The sequence below is a fragment of the Ranitomeya variabilis genome, chromosome 2, assembly GCF_051348905.1.
Source record: "Ranitomeya variabilis isolate aRanVar5 chromosome 2, aRanVar5.hap1, whole genome shotgun sequence".
Taxonomy (NCBI): Eukaryota; Metazoa; Chordata; class Amphibia; order Anura; family Dendrobatidae; genus Ranitomeya; species Ranitomeya variabilis.
In genome coordinates, this window is record NC_135233.1 from 362,225,896 (window position 1) to 362,240,784 (window position 14,889).

The following is a 14,889-nucleotide window of genomic DNA, read 5'->3' on the forward strand; positions in this document are numbered from 1 at the left end:
GTTCTTCAAGAGAGGACTTTATGTAAAAAAAACCTCTCACGACTGTTATATACCTCTCACCTCCCACTCACTGCAAACTCCCTCCGATAAAATCCTCATTCACACCTCACCTGCTCCCGAAACAGAATTGCCAATTACAAAACCTGCTAAGGAGCCAGGAATCTCTAGTTTGTTTATTTTTTTTCTCTATATCTAACACAAATCATTAATTAAGACATGGAAGGGCACAAGAACAGTCAGAAGGCACGGTAAGAGTACATGGCAGTCAAACGGGGTCAGGAAAACATTGCAACCCGAATACAGCAAAGAATAAAATTTAACAGGTATCCTGGTAGAAGAGTCAAACAAGAGGTAGAACCAGCAAGGATCCAGTAAAGGATAGCCCAGAGGATATTAGGAGGAAACACCAAAGCCAAGGACACATCTTGAAGGAACTTTGAATAAAGTAGAAGTTGAGGGTAAATGACACTACTCCCAACAGATAACTAAAGAATCACTACAACACCTACCATGGCAGTTTAATTTATTAAGGGGCATATGGTTGTCATAAACTCAGGGGTTGACCAAGGGACCAGATGTGATGGAGGTGAAGGAAGATACTAGGGACAGATGTAAGTAAGGGCCCTTTTACGTTGGCCATTTCCCATCGTTACCTGTGTATAAATACCCAGCGATTGCCCAACAAATGCTGATTGCTGGCTGATCCCATTTACTACGCAACTCTAAAAGTTAGCAATGTCTGCAGCACATACTCTCGTGTAAAAATAGGGACAGCAATTATGCAAAAATTATCATTTTTCCAATAGTAAATTCACGATTGCCCCATGAATATCAACCTGTCGATCGGACCAAGTTTGGGCAGTTTAACTGTTTGTGCAAATGGACCCTCAGTGCTTCTGGATCAACCATCATAGACCATTTATGGTGCAGTTGTACTTTGGGTAGCTGATAGCACCAGACCTGGATATGACTACAACCTCTGCACCCGCTATAATTACGCCCCGATATCAAGTGGCATCCTTTGATAGGTTGATGCTGATGTCGGCATTCGCTGATATTACTAGGTCTGTAGGTCTCCATGCTGTTCGGAGATACCCGCAGTTACATACACTGTATGGTGAGAATAGCATATCCTGCAATTTTTTCCAAAAGAGCAAAACTTGCTCATGTGCAGTATCCTACAGATTATGACCGTATGCAGCCCGTTGCACAACCGAACCCAAAACATGGCCATGTAAACCAAGCCTAAGGGTCTTTTTGCATGGATCAATGTCACAGCATGTCAGTGCTCATTTAGCTCCAGTTAGGTTGAGCAAGTCATCGGCACGGCATGCTGCCGAGCGATCGTTATTGCGATTGTTCATTCGCATTCAGATTCATCCTTGTCGGCGGCAAATTCCCTGATTACTCTCGGCCTCGCGCTTCCGATGGAGGATGATTATGGTCTCGACGTAAAAGAGGCAATCAATCGTAAAGAAATAGGAAACGTTTTCACACCCAACTCGTAGACAAAGAGCGCTCTAAACAAAAGCTCAAGATCTTTCAAAACACAACCCATTATTTAGACAACAGAATGAGGATACATAAGCAGGCACAATGAGGGAGCACTGAAACACCAAGCTGTTGAGATGCAAGGCTTCGGGGCAGATTTCATATAAGTACGAGTAGCATGACGATTGATGATTAAAACTACTCAACCTGATTTTTATTTTTTACATTTTGCATGTTAAATAATATTAAGATTTGCTATGTGCAAGATGAGATGATGCCTCCAAAGACATGAATGTCTTGCTTGGGTAAATGAGGATTGCATTTAGTGGTTGTAAATTTGGCATGTTGTGGTGCTATCTTCATGCTCATTCGATATCTATATTAATTGCCATCTAAATAGAAATGATCTGCATTTTTCAATCAATAACACATTTTTAACAGTAACTGGAATGGGTTGTGGGCACCAGGACTTTCATCCATAGGGATTCCCAGCCAATGCTATACCTGGGAGGATTATAGTAGTTTGGTTTTAGAAAATTCACTTTTATATTCCCTATTGAGTGATTTTGACTTAATAGTTAATAGCCCACCTCTCACAACTTGCAAAGAGTGGCAATCTTTCTGGAGGATTCGGCATTACATTGTCAGCCATTGATTTTAATAGGCATGATGTAATGCTTTATTTGTCCTGCGGTTGTGCTGCAGGGAAAATGAACACTTTCTGCCAGTCCTCCTGAAGATTGCGCCTGATCCCTACTGATCGCAGCTGTAACCCTTCTAACAAAATTGACCCCTATAAAGTTGCCACCTTCTCTATATTTACTAATTTTGAAGAAGGCATTAAAAAACTTTAGGGAACTATTAAATAGGTCGATCCATATTGAAAAATGCCACGACTTGTAAGAAGGTATCCAGTCCAAGTAAGAACTTGGCCAGGGAAGGGAGAAATAAAAGTAGGTACTAATTGTATAGATTCACCAGTTATATGAATTTTCCGAGTTATAACTAAGATATGCCATATTATCAGTGGGAGTCCGACCTCTGGGAATTCCTTATTGCAAAAAATTATATGGATGCAGCACTGGGGTAGCATTCCTGATTTTTCCCCCTGCTGCAGTGACGCTATGCAAGAAATAAGGAATGCTAATCCCCTGGAGTAGCGTTGCTTCTGTTTCATTTGTTGGATTGATGGGAATCCAAAATGTTGGACCTCCGCCGATCATAAGGTGATGACATATCTTAGAGATAGATGGGAAAACCGTTTGGATTTCCAATAGCTAGCTACTATTGGAAAGAGCCTAAACATACATAGATATAGGGTTCATGTTTGGGGTGTAAACCAATACCCCTTATTCAAATAAATAGCAATACCCCAAAGCTAGAATTACACAATGTGCTAGTTTTTCAAGTACCCCCTTAGCAAAGGACATCTACCTCCGGTGGCATACAACCGAAGTGTGAACCAAGGGCTTAGACAATATTCTGAAAAACTTTGAGAAAAAATACCATCTCACTTAGAAGTCCCCCATTTTTTTGTTGGGTACCTTCCATTATAGTGTTAGAATAATGAAAAAACTTTTCTGTGACTCAATTTGCTCCTTCTAAAATTACCAAACAACCAAACAACATGGTCTAGAGACTGATGTAGCATAAAAGTAACTAAAAAGTGCTTAATCCAATGGAATTAATGCAAAAAGTTGACCAAAAAAAATGCCGGGACATAAGGTGACCCAGTGGCCACCATCTAGTAGCAATTGTGATAATATGCCTTCGACATGGCTCTGCCGATAAGATATGTCGGACCCTTTCTACTTTCTTTCAATGCACTTTTTGTACAGTCTCCAAATAATATGTAGCCCACGTAACGTGGTAACCTCTTGATCTAGAACATGTATGGTAACTCTGGTGCTAATACTCACTGTAGGGACAAGAGAGAGGTAACCCTAAAACAGCGGTATAAAAGCAGGTGATCCAGAAGTAAGGACTATGGAGAACTTCAAATTTTAATTTTGGGTAGTGTAGAAGAGGGGGTAGAGTACCATACATCATAAGAGCACTCATCGATGTAATATGGTAACTTTCTAATGGGGATCAATCCAGAAATGGTGAAATTTAATTTAAGGAGCTTTCTGCGCAAAAAAATCTATCACCTATCTGTTTGATAAGTGCTAAGGACCATCAGAATTGATGCTCCACTGCAACAAGGAGTAGACTGGTCTAGTCTGACTGGTCAAATGTGTGTCATCACTCCATTCAAGAGTGGAACCCCCAGATATGTATATTGATGGAATGCCCCTTTAAGGAGCACTTTAACTGCCTAAGGAGCTTTTGGGCCCCACTGAAAATAAGCCCATGGGCAATGCCTCTAAATGTGGGTTTGCCCTTGGACCAGTTTCCAACGCTCAACTCAAAGATATATAGTTTTTCATGATTTGAATTCAAATTTGTATGTAAAAAGCTATTCAATTCCTTACCCGACTCATACACAGTGACTGATGGGTTCTCCTGTATGTGTTTGTAGGACTACAGACTATGAGTGGGTGGGGTAAGTGGGACTCACAGGCTTTCTCTATAAGGGAGGGGGAAGCAGGGCTCATAATCTTACTTTATGAGTGGTTGGAGGAAGCAGGGCTCATATTCTTACTCTATGAGTGGGCAGAGGATTCAAGACTCATAGGCTTTCTCTATGGGTGGGCAGGGTAAGCGCGATTCACAGGCTTTCTCTATGGATGGGCGGGGTAAGTGGGACTCACATGCTTTATCTATGAATGAGCAGGGGCGGCAGGACTCACAGTCTTTCACCATGAGTGGATGGAGGAAGCAAGACACACAGGGTTTTTCTATGAGTTGGCAAGGAAAGCAGGACTCACAGGCTTCTCTATGAGTCGGCGAGGGAAGCAGGACTCATAGGCTTTCTCTATGAGTGGATGGGAGAAGCAGGACTCGTAGGCTTTCTCTATGGGTGGATGGGGAAGCAGGACTCGTAGTCTTTCTCTATGGGTGGATGGGGAAGCAGGACTCGTAGACTTCTTTATGAGTCGGTGGGGGAAGCAGGACTCACAGGCTTCTCAATGAGTTGGCAGGGGAAGCAGAGCTCATAGACTACTCTATGAGTTGGTGGGGGAAGCAGGACTCGTAGGCTTCTCTATGAGTGGGGGAAGCAGGGCTCATAGGCTACTCTATGAGTTGGTGGGGGAAGCAGGACTCGTAGGCTTCTCTATGAGTTGGTTGGGGAAGCAGGACTCGTAGGCTTCTCTATGAGTGGAGGGAGCAGGACTCATAGGCTTCTCTATGAGTTGGTGGGGGAAGCAGGACTCTAGGCTTCTCTATGAGTGGGGGGAAGCAGGACTCGTAGGCTTCTCTATGAGTGGGTGGGGGAAGCAGGACTGATAGGCTTCTCTATGAGTGGGTGGGGGAAGCAGAACTCATAGGCTTCTCTATGAGTGGGTGGGGGAAGCAGAACTCATAGGCTTCTCTATGAGTGGGTGGGGGAAGCAGGACTGATAGGCTTCTCTATGAGTGGGTGGGGGAAGCAGGACTCCTAGGCTTCTCTATGAGTGGGTGGGGGAAGCAGGACTCATAGATTTCTCTATTGAGTTGGTGGTTGAAGCAGGACTCAGGCTTTCTCTATGAGTGGGTGGCAGAAGCATGACTCACAGGATTCTCTATGAGTGGGTGGGATCAGATATTGCGCCAATCTTAAGAGGTGCGATTGGGAGATAGACATACTCTGCATGGTGGGTTAGAATATTGGTTGTTTTAATGTATTTTAATAAAGGTTATAATTTTATACTGTTAGTCCACTTAATTCAGTGAATTATTTCTCTAGGTCCTCAATCAATGAATCTGAATGTGTTTTACATTGAAATACTGAACCAAATCATAGAAAACTATATATGTCCACTTCAGCATCTCCTCCTCTATCGTTTGGTGACTTAATTAGGAAACCTGAGGCTGTGTCCACACATTGCGTTTACTATGCAGCCCAAGAACCACAAATGACTGTGACTCAGACCACTTTAATTAATAATAGCCATGCAGAGAATTGCATAACTACATGCCCATAGAGATGACCGAATCGATTCACAGGACCCTGGTCCTGGACAGGAGCCCCTCGAACCTTCTACCTACTGGTATTCCCGGCTCCTCTTCTTATTAGTTATGTGGGCATCATGCTGCAACAATGACGTGACGACACAGTCCCTACAAATCAGAGGAGGCATCAGGGATGCTGGTAGGTAGGAGGTGGTTCACAAGTCTACCAGAAATTCTAAAGTCAACACTAGATCAGGGTCCTACAAATCAGAGGAGGCAGCAGGGATGCCGGTAGGTAGGAGGTGGTTCACAAGGCTACTGGAAAACTAAAGTTGCCACTAGATCAGGGTCCTACAAATCAGAGGAGGCAGCAGGGATGCCGGTAGGTAGGAGGTGGTTCACAAGGCTACCAGAAAACTAAAGTCACCATTAGACCAGGGTCATACAAATCAGAGGAGGCATCGGGCATGCCGGTAGGTAGGAGGTAATCCACAGGGCTACCGGAAAAACTTAAATAACCATTAGACCAGGGTCTTACAAATCAGAGGAGGCATCGGGGATGCCGGTAGGTAGGAGGTAGTCCGCAGGGCTACCAGAAAAACTGAAATCACCATTAGACCAGGGTCCTACAAGTCTAAGAGGCAGCAGTGATGTTGATAGGTAGGAGGTGGTTCACAGGGCTACCGGAAAACTAAAGTCACCACTAGACCAGGGTCCTACAAATCAGAGGAGGCACCGGGGATGACAGTAGGTAGGAGGTAGTTTGCAGGGCAACCGGAAAAATGAAGTCATCGTTAGACCAGGGTCCTACAAATCGATCTGCTCGTCTCTACATGGCCATTAACAGTTAAGGTGATTTTTGCAGAAGTCATTTACATTTCATACTGAACTGATTTTTTTGCACGCAAGGTATGAACGCAGCCTTAATCAAGGTCACGTATAAAATAACTAGTAGCAACTTCACTTAGGCTGGGGCTGCAGCTGCTTAGAATTCAGCCTAGATCTGAACAATTCACTTAAGTATGTGCCCCCCAACACGTCATAAACCGCGCAATTTTTCTAAAGTCATATGTTGGTATGTAAGCATGTGTTTAATACCTGTATACGGCCTGTAATTTTTCTATATATATAAAAAAAAAGTGGAGTATTGTACTAGAATAATATATTAATGGTTTGATGATTAATTTTTGCAGATCAGCAATTGGGTAAAAAAAATCCAAAGGGTTTTTATTCTTTAAATTGATGTTTATTTCCCTTTAAGGAATCACTGCCTCCATTTAGCAAATTCTTCCTCAAGAGAGACAAGTCAGTGGACGTCTTTTAGGTAACTCAGCGAAGAGTCAACTCAGTGTTCCACGCTACGCCCACCTTCACCTGCAGGCAGCGCGCGTCCGTGCTGTCACCCGGCATCAGACTCAGGATACAGTCAAAATGGAAGAAACTCAAAGGTGCTTGTATCAACCAAATGTACAGAAATATCCAACCATTCCGGACATTGACTTTCCATAATGACATTTCTGGCACAGGGTCATGGGGTGGGGTGAACCGATGATGCAATGCAGATTTCAGCTGTAATACAGGTGCAATATTCCGAGAAGAACAAGTCTCAGGAATTCTATGGAGAATCTATGAATTACTATAATAAATGCTGATATGTGTCTTCTTAATGTTACTGTTATATGGGGGCACCGTAGGGTGGTCTCATTTCCTGTCGGTTCATTTTCGTGTTTTTCGAGGACAAGTTTATCATTTCTTCCTTCGATCTTGGCCATTGACAAATGTCTCTTCCTAAACAGGTTTACTGATTTCACATAAAACGTTAAGCGGACTTCCTAGCATATCGCTCGCATATACCATCACCTTATCAAGACCACGCACTGATCCTGAAAATGAAGGGGGCTGCACCCGTTATTTTTTTTTTCCCTCCTCTTCAATATAGGAAAATTCTTGTAAAAAAAAAATAATTCAGAGATGCCGTTGGGTCACGTATTAGTGACGATGGATCCAAGATCTATGTGCGTAAACTGCAGAGGACATGGAAGGATACAACACATCAAGGACCCGACGCGCGTTCAGCCGACAAGCTGCCGGGTGATTGGTCCAGTGATGGAAAAAGGAAATTCTAAATGATAGTACAGATCCCATATCTGCGATTCTCCATCCATTGCAAAACTACAACTTCCAGCATGTCCTAAGCGCTTCATTTAAAGGATAAAAAAACATTTTTAGGGTTTTTTTTTTTTTTTACTTAAAGCATAGATCCTATCCCAATATGTAGTAGGTGTAATAATAATAATATCTGCAAATACCTCCAATAGGAAATGTGTTATAGTTCTTCTGATTAACTATGTCACTTACCCCATGTGCAGGGCATTGCTGTAGCTTAGGTAACCGTTGTTGTTAGTGGTCAGAACCATGGATACTGAAGCTACTGCAATGCCCAGCGCTGATGTAAGTGACATAGGTTATCAGAAGATCTATACTAAGGTATCTGCTAATATTATTACAGATTGGGATAGGGTCTCAGAGATGACAAAACTCTGTTAAGTGTGTGTATTTTGGCCTAAAACTAATTTGGCACCTGGGCTTCATTAAAAACTTTGCACCGCTTGCCTTTTACCTGCACTGTTGCTCGCCAGGTTCAAACAGGCGAAATTTATGGTCCTGACCTGAACTTACAGCCTCATAGATGCATATCAGGCAGCAAGTTCTGGTCAGGAGACGCAAGTTGAGTATATATGGCCCGTCTGAACCCAGACATTCCTTCTCAGCCGATTTATGACCACATCAAAGTTTAGCTCAACTTTGATGTGGTCTGTGGTCATACATCCACATATAAAAAAGGTTCATACTAGCCCATCAGAATGCGCTCACTGACTCATCCTCAGTTAACTCATTCAGCACCATTAGGAAGTGTAACAACGAAGCTAAAGAAGGCAAATGTGCAACTTTTTTTTTTTTTTTTACTGACACACAATTACAAAAATGTTTAGATCCAAATTCTCTAAATACGAGGCTGCGCTCACCTCCCTGCAGCAGTCCTACGGCCGCGTTAATATTAATGGCAAACCTCCAGTCGTTCCCAGTGCATAGATTATTCCTGTGCTTGATGTAACGTGACACATCGTACGGGTGCAAACAAAGACTATTTGCAGGCAGGGACGCAGGGAACCGAAAGGCTCCAAATTTTAAAAATCTAATCAAGTAAATGAACGGTAATGATTGACGTCTAATACAGGAGCGGGGGGGTTGGGGGGTCTTGCTTTTGGATTTATGGTGGGCTACGGGGAGCGAAGGCTTCTCTCCCATCCCGGCCTCTTAGTAGTTAACATTTCATCAGCAGAGCAGAACAAGGTAGCCTCGGAGACCAGCACGCTCGCTCCCCTACACGCGAGCCCCCATCTTTCCCTCCGCCGCTAGATCCGCAGGGCGGCTTCACAGCTAAATTTAGAATGGATAAAGGACAGGCGCGGAGGGGGGGATGCAAAAACGAAAAATACAAAATCAGTGTTTCTATTTTGGTGGCATCAGCAGGAAAGAAGGAAGCGAAAACAAAATGTAAGACATCGAAAATGCATTAATCCCTTGAATAATACATGGAGCAAAGCCAAGAAGCCTCACATCAGCAGGCAGACGCGCAGTGAGTGAGCAGCCGGGGATTAGACGAAAAAAGGACATTTCTGCATTAAGCACAGACCAGGAACTTCTGCAGACTCCATTGGGATCTCCTGATACCTGCCACACTGCGTAATTTAATCAAAGCGTTTCCTCTCCCAATAAGCCCAGTAACGTGCCATATGGCGCAGGCACCGGCTCGTATAACAGCCGCGTAGTGCACCAGTCAACGACTCACACTGGTGCCAATCCACTATGGGAAGAAAAAATGTAAAAATATTGTCCATGCAATATCCCATCAAGGGCAGGAAGCACATGGGGCTCACATCCTCATAAAATAATTGCTTTATTGATCCAGTAATATAAAAGGCAGAAAAAAAATGGTTGAAAACAACAGCACAAAAATAAAAAACGCACAAAAAAGATATATTTTTCATTTTTGTGCTGTAGGCTACTTTCACACTAGCGTCGTACGACGCACGACGAATTGTGTCGTTCCGACGCTAGCAGTGAATGCGCCGCACAACGGGGGCAGTGGATGCTGTTTTTCAACGCATCCGCTGCCCCATTGTGAGGTGCGGGGGGGAGGGAGCGGAGTTCCGGCCGCGCATGCGCGGTCGGAAATGCTGGACACGACGCACCAAAAAACGTTACATGCAACTTTTTTGGTGGCGACGGTCCGATGCAGCACGACGGTTGCGACGTGTGGCAATGCGTCGCTAATGCTAGTCTATGGAGAAAAAACGCATCCTGCAAGCACTTTTGCAGGATGCATTTTCTCTACAAAACGACGCATAGCGATGTGCAGTGCACGACGCTAGTGTGAAAGTAGCCGTAGGGTTCAACCATTTTTTTTGTGCGTTTTTACACTACTGGATCAATAAAGGTATTCTTTTAAGGCCGGCGTCACACTCAACGTAGGGAAATACGGTCCGTATTTTACAGGCGTAATACGCAGAAATTATCCCAAAACAGTGATCCGTAGGCAGGGTGTGGCTGCGTATTTTGCGCATGTAAACCTCCGTATGTAATCCATATAGCGAGATTTTCTTGCCGGTTTGCAAAATGGACATAGAATGGATCCATGGGCTCAAATATTCGCGAAAACATATATACAGTCTAATTATATATATACACTCACTGGCCACTTTATTAGGTACACCTGTCCAACTTCTTGTTAACACTTAATTTCTAATCAGCCAATCACATGGCGGCAACTCAGTGCATTTAGGCATGTAGACATGGTCAAGACAATCTCCTGCAGTTCAAACCGAGCATCAGTATGGGGAAGAAAGGTGATTTGAGTGCCTTTGAACGTGGCATGGTTGTTGGTGCCAGAAGGGCTGGTCTGAGTATTTCAGAAACTGCTGATCTACTGGGATTTTCACGCACAACCATCTCTAGGGTTTACAGAGAATGGTCCGAAAAAGAAAAAAAATCCAGTGAGCGGCAGTTCTGTGGGCGGAAATGCCTTGTTGATGCCAGAGGTCAGAGGAGAATGGGCAGACTGGTTCGAGCTGATAGAAAGGCAACAGTGACTCAAATCGCCACCCGTTACAACCAAGGTAGGCCTAAGAGCATCTCTGAACGCACAGTGCATCGAACTTTGAGGCAGATGGGCTACAGCAGCAGAAGACCACACTGGGTACCACTCCTTTCAGCTAAGAACAGGAAACTGAGGCTACAATTTGTACAAGCTCATCGAAATTGGACAGTAGAAGATTGGAAAAACGTTGCTTGGTCTGATGAGTCTCAATTTCTGCTGCGACATTCGGATGGCAGGGTCAGAATTTGGCGTAAACAACATGAAAGCATGGATCCATCCTGCCTTGTATGGAGCATCTTTGGGATGTGCAGCCGACAAATCTGCGGCAACTGTGTGATGCCATCATGTCAATATGGACCAAAATCTCTGAGGAATGCTTCCAGCACCTTGTTGAAGCTATGCCACGAAAAGAATTGAGGCAGTTCTGAAGGCAAAAGGGGGTCCAACCCGTTACTAGCATGGTGTACCTAATAAAGTGGCCGGTGAGTGTATATATATATATATATATATATATATATATATATATATATATCAATCAATCATACCGCGCTAGATAGAAGAAAAGCCGGTAATTCAATTGCCGGCTTTTGCTATCTCCTTCCCAAACCCAACAGGATACGAGACATGGTTTACATATAGTAAACCATTTCATATCCCTTCTTTTTTTGCATATTCCTCACTACTAATGTTAGTAGTGTGTATGTGCAAAATTTGGGGGCTCTAGCTGTTAAAATAAAGGGTTAAATTGCGGAAAAAACTGGCGTGGGCTCCCGTGAAATTTTCTCCGCCAGAGTGGGAAAGTCAGTGACTGAGGGCAGATATTAATAGCCTAGAGAGGGACCATGGTTATAGGCCCCCCCCCGGCTAAAAACTTGTGCCCCCAGCCACCCCAGAAAAGGCACATCTGTAAGATGCGCCTATTCTGGCACTTAGCCTCTCTTTTCCCACTCCCCTGTAGAGGTGGGATATGGGGTAATAAAGGGTTAATGTCACCTTGCTATTGTAAGGTGACATTAAGCCTGGTTAATAATGGAGAGGCGTCAATAAGACACCTATACATTATTAATCCAATAGTAGTAAATGGTTAATAAAACACACACACATTAGGAAAAAAGTATTTTATTGAAATAAAGACAGGGTGTTGTAATAGTTTATAATACTCTTAATCCAAATGACGACCCTCATTCTGTAAAAAATGAAAAATAAAAAAACAACATCACATACCTTTCTACCGTTACAGTCATGTCCCACCATGTAAATCCATCTGAAGGGGTTAAATAATTTTACAAGCAGGAGCCTGCTAATGCAGCCGCCCCTGCCTGTAAAAACTGGGGAATTAATGGAAAGCAGGGGAACGTAGCTACCTAGACTTGCGGTGCTCTGCCCCCTGCTCAAACTCATATGAACTCTAGCGTGGGAATTTTTCTGAATATTTTCTCACGCTAGAGTTCATATGAGTTTATGCCAGCAGGGGGCGCAGCACCGCAAGTCTACGATGCTACGTTCCCCTGCTTCCCATTAATTCCCCAGATTTTAGTCAGGCGCACCGCTGTATTAGCAGAGCTCCTGCTTGTAAAATTATCTAACAAAGAAGGAATATAAACCAGCTCACCCGTGATGCATAAACTAATCTTTGGGAGCACGGACCCGCTGTGTCCAGGCGTATAGAATCCAAAAAAGAGAATGTCCAGCTTCACCGAATCCGTAAAAAAGAGTTTTCTTAAGTCTGTATCCTCTATGCTTAAAGTTTGTGAATAAAGAAAACTTTTTTACGGATTCGGTGAAGCTGGACATTCTCTTCTTTTTTTAAATTATCTAACCCCTTCACATGGATTTACAGCATAGGAAATTTGGATTGTGAGTTATCACAACACTGTGAAATATGTATAAGAAAAAAAAAAAGATAGCAGGTAAAATTTGCAAGACTAGAGACACGCTGGAAGTTTTCTGCAGCCATCATTCCACTTCTCCAGTACTTGTAGAGAGGAGAGAATTGACAGCCACATCAGGAGGAAGCCCAGCACGCCGCCTCCTAGCCACCAGGATGCCAGGTTATTATTTTTTCTTTTGGGGGGGGGGATGTCAGTCTGGCGCCACATTATTGCTGCGGAATGATGGATACGCCACATCGTACTAAGCTGGGTAGTTAAACGAGGAGCCTAGGTGGCTGCAGGGCTGTGGAGTCGGAGTTGGAGCCGATTTTGGTGGAGTCCGTGTCATGGAAATTGAGTCGGGAGGTTTGGCTTACTGACACCACAGCCTTGGTGGCAGGTCACAGGGCCCCACGGAGTCTGTCGTGGAATCCGCACATGGCCACAGGATCAGGAGAGCTATCATCTAGTTTCTAAGCCATGAAATAAATCCTAAAACGTAGGCTGTGTGCACACGTTCAGGATTTGTCGCGTTTTTTTTTCGCTATAAAAACACTTACATATGCATCCCATCATTTATAATGCATTCCGCAATTTGTGCATATGTTGCGCTTTTTTCCGCGAAAAAAACGCAGCGTGTTCATTACATTTTGCGGATTTCCCACTATATTATTGCATTGGGAACCTCCAGAAAAAAAAACCCACGCAATAAATGCGAGAAAAACGCAAAAAAAAAAAAAACGCATGAGGATTTCTTGCAGAAAATGTCCGGTTTTGTTCATGAAATTTCTGCAAGAAATCCTGGCGTGTGCACATAGCCTTAAAGCACTAGGTCTCAGCCACATCTAGGTATGCACAGATCCCAGTTTGGTAGGAACTGCGAACTGCAGGGACACTACAGCAATACTGGGTGAAAACATGCAAAATAGAGCCCACAGCTATTAACCCGTTGAATCCAACGCTCCCATCGGCACACTTGTGATGTGATCACAGGGTGCCGATGGTTTGTCCTGGTGACCAGGGATCTGCTGAAGACCCCCGTGCCTGTCATCACGATCCTCCTGTCAATAGCAGCCTGTAGCTGACGTTCATAGATCGTGATTTTCTCTGTACATAGCAGGGTTGACGCACTCCTCTTTATAGAATAGGCGAGCAATTGCAGCTATATGTCCCCTAAGGGAACTATTAAGTACATATATTAAATTTTCTTACAAATTTTCAAACTTTTTTAACCACTTAAAACAAAAACCTGCACATTTGTACTGTCCTGGAGAATCATATCGTCAGGTCAGTTTTACCATATACTGAACATAGTAACATAGTTAAGGTTGAAGGAAGACTTTAAGTCCATCTAGTTCAACCCATAGCCTAACCTAACATGCCCTAACACGTTGATTCAGAGGAAGGCAAAAAAAAAAAAAAAAAACATGTGGCAAACAGTAAGCTCCACATTGGGGGAAAAAAAAAAAAAAAAAAAACCTTCTCGACCCCACATACGGCAATCAGACTAGTTCCCTGGATCAACACCCTATCAAGGAATCTAGTGTATATAACCTGTAACATTATACTTTTCCAGAAAGGCATCCAGTCCCCTCTTAAATTTAAGTAATGAATCACTCATTACAACATCATACGGCAGAGAGTTCCATAGCCTCACTGCTCTTACAGTAAAGAATCCGCGCCTGTTATTATGCTTAAACCTTCTTTCCTCCAGACGTAGAGGATGCCCCCTTGTCCCTGGTCTATGATTAAAAAGATCATCAGAAAGGTCTTTGTACTGTCCCCTCATATATTTATACATTAACATAAGATCACCCCTTAGTCTTCGTTTTTCCAAACTAAATAGCCCATCTTGGTATTGCAGACCCCCCAGTCCTCTAATAACCTTGGTCGCTCTTCTCTGCACCCGCTCCAGTTCAGCTATGTCTTTCTTATACACCGGAGACCAGAACTGTGCACAGTATTCTAAGTGTGGTCGAACTAGTGACTTGTATAGAGGTAAAATTATGTTCTCCTCATGAGCATCTATGCCTCTTTTAATACATCCCTTTATTTTATTTGCCTTCACATAATTTAGAAGGAAAAAAAAAATAATTGAGAGACAGATTTTTCTTTGCAATATCACCACACTTTGAATTTTTTCCCCCCCCCGGTTTCCAGTGTATCACATGATAAAATGAATAGGGTCATTCAAAAGAACAACTAGTCCCCCCAAAACAAGCCCTCATATGGCTATATTGATAAAATAAATATATATATATATATATATATCTCTATATCTCCTTAAGGTGAAGGGGTTAATAAACTGACAACGTGCATCGTTCCTGAGTT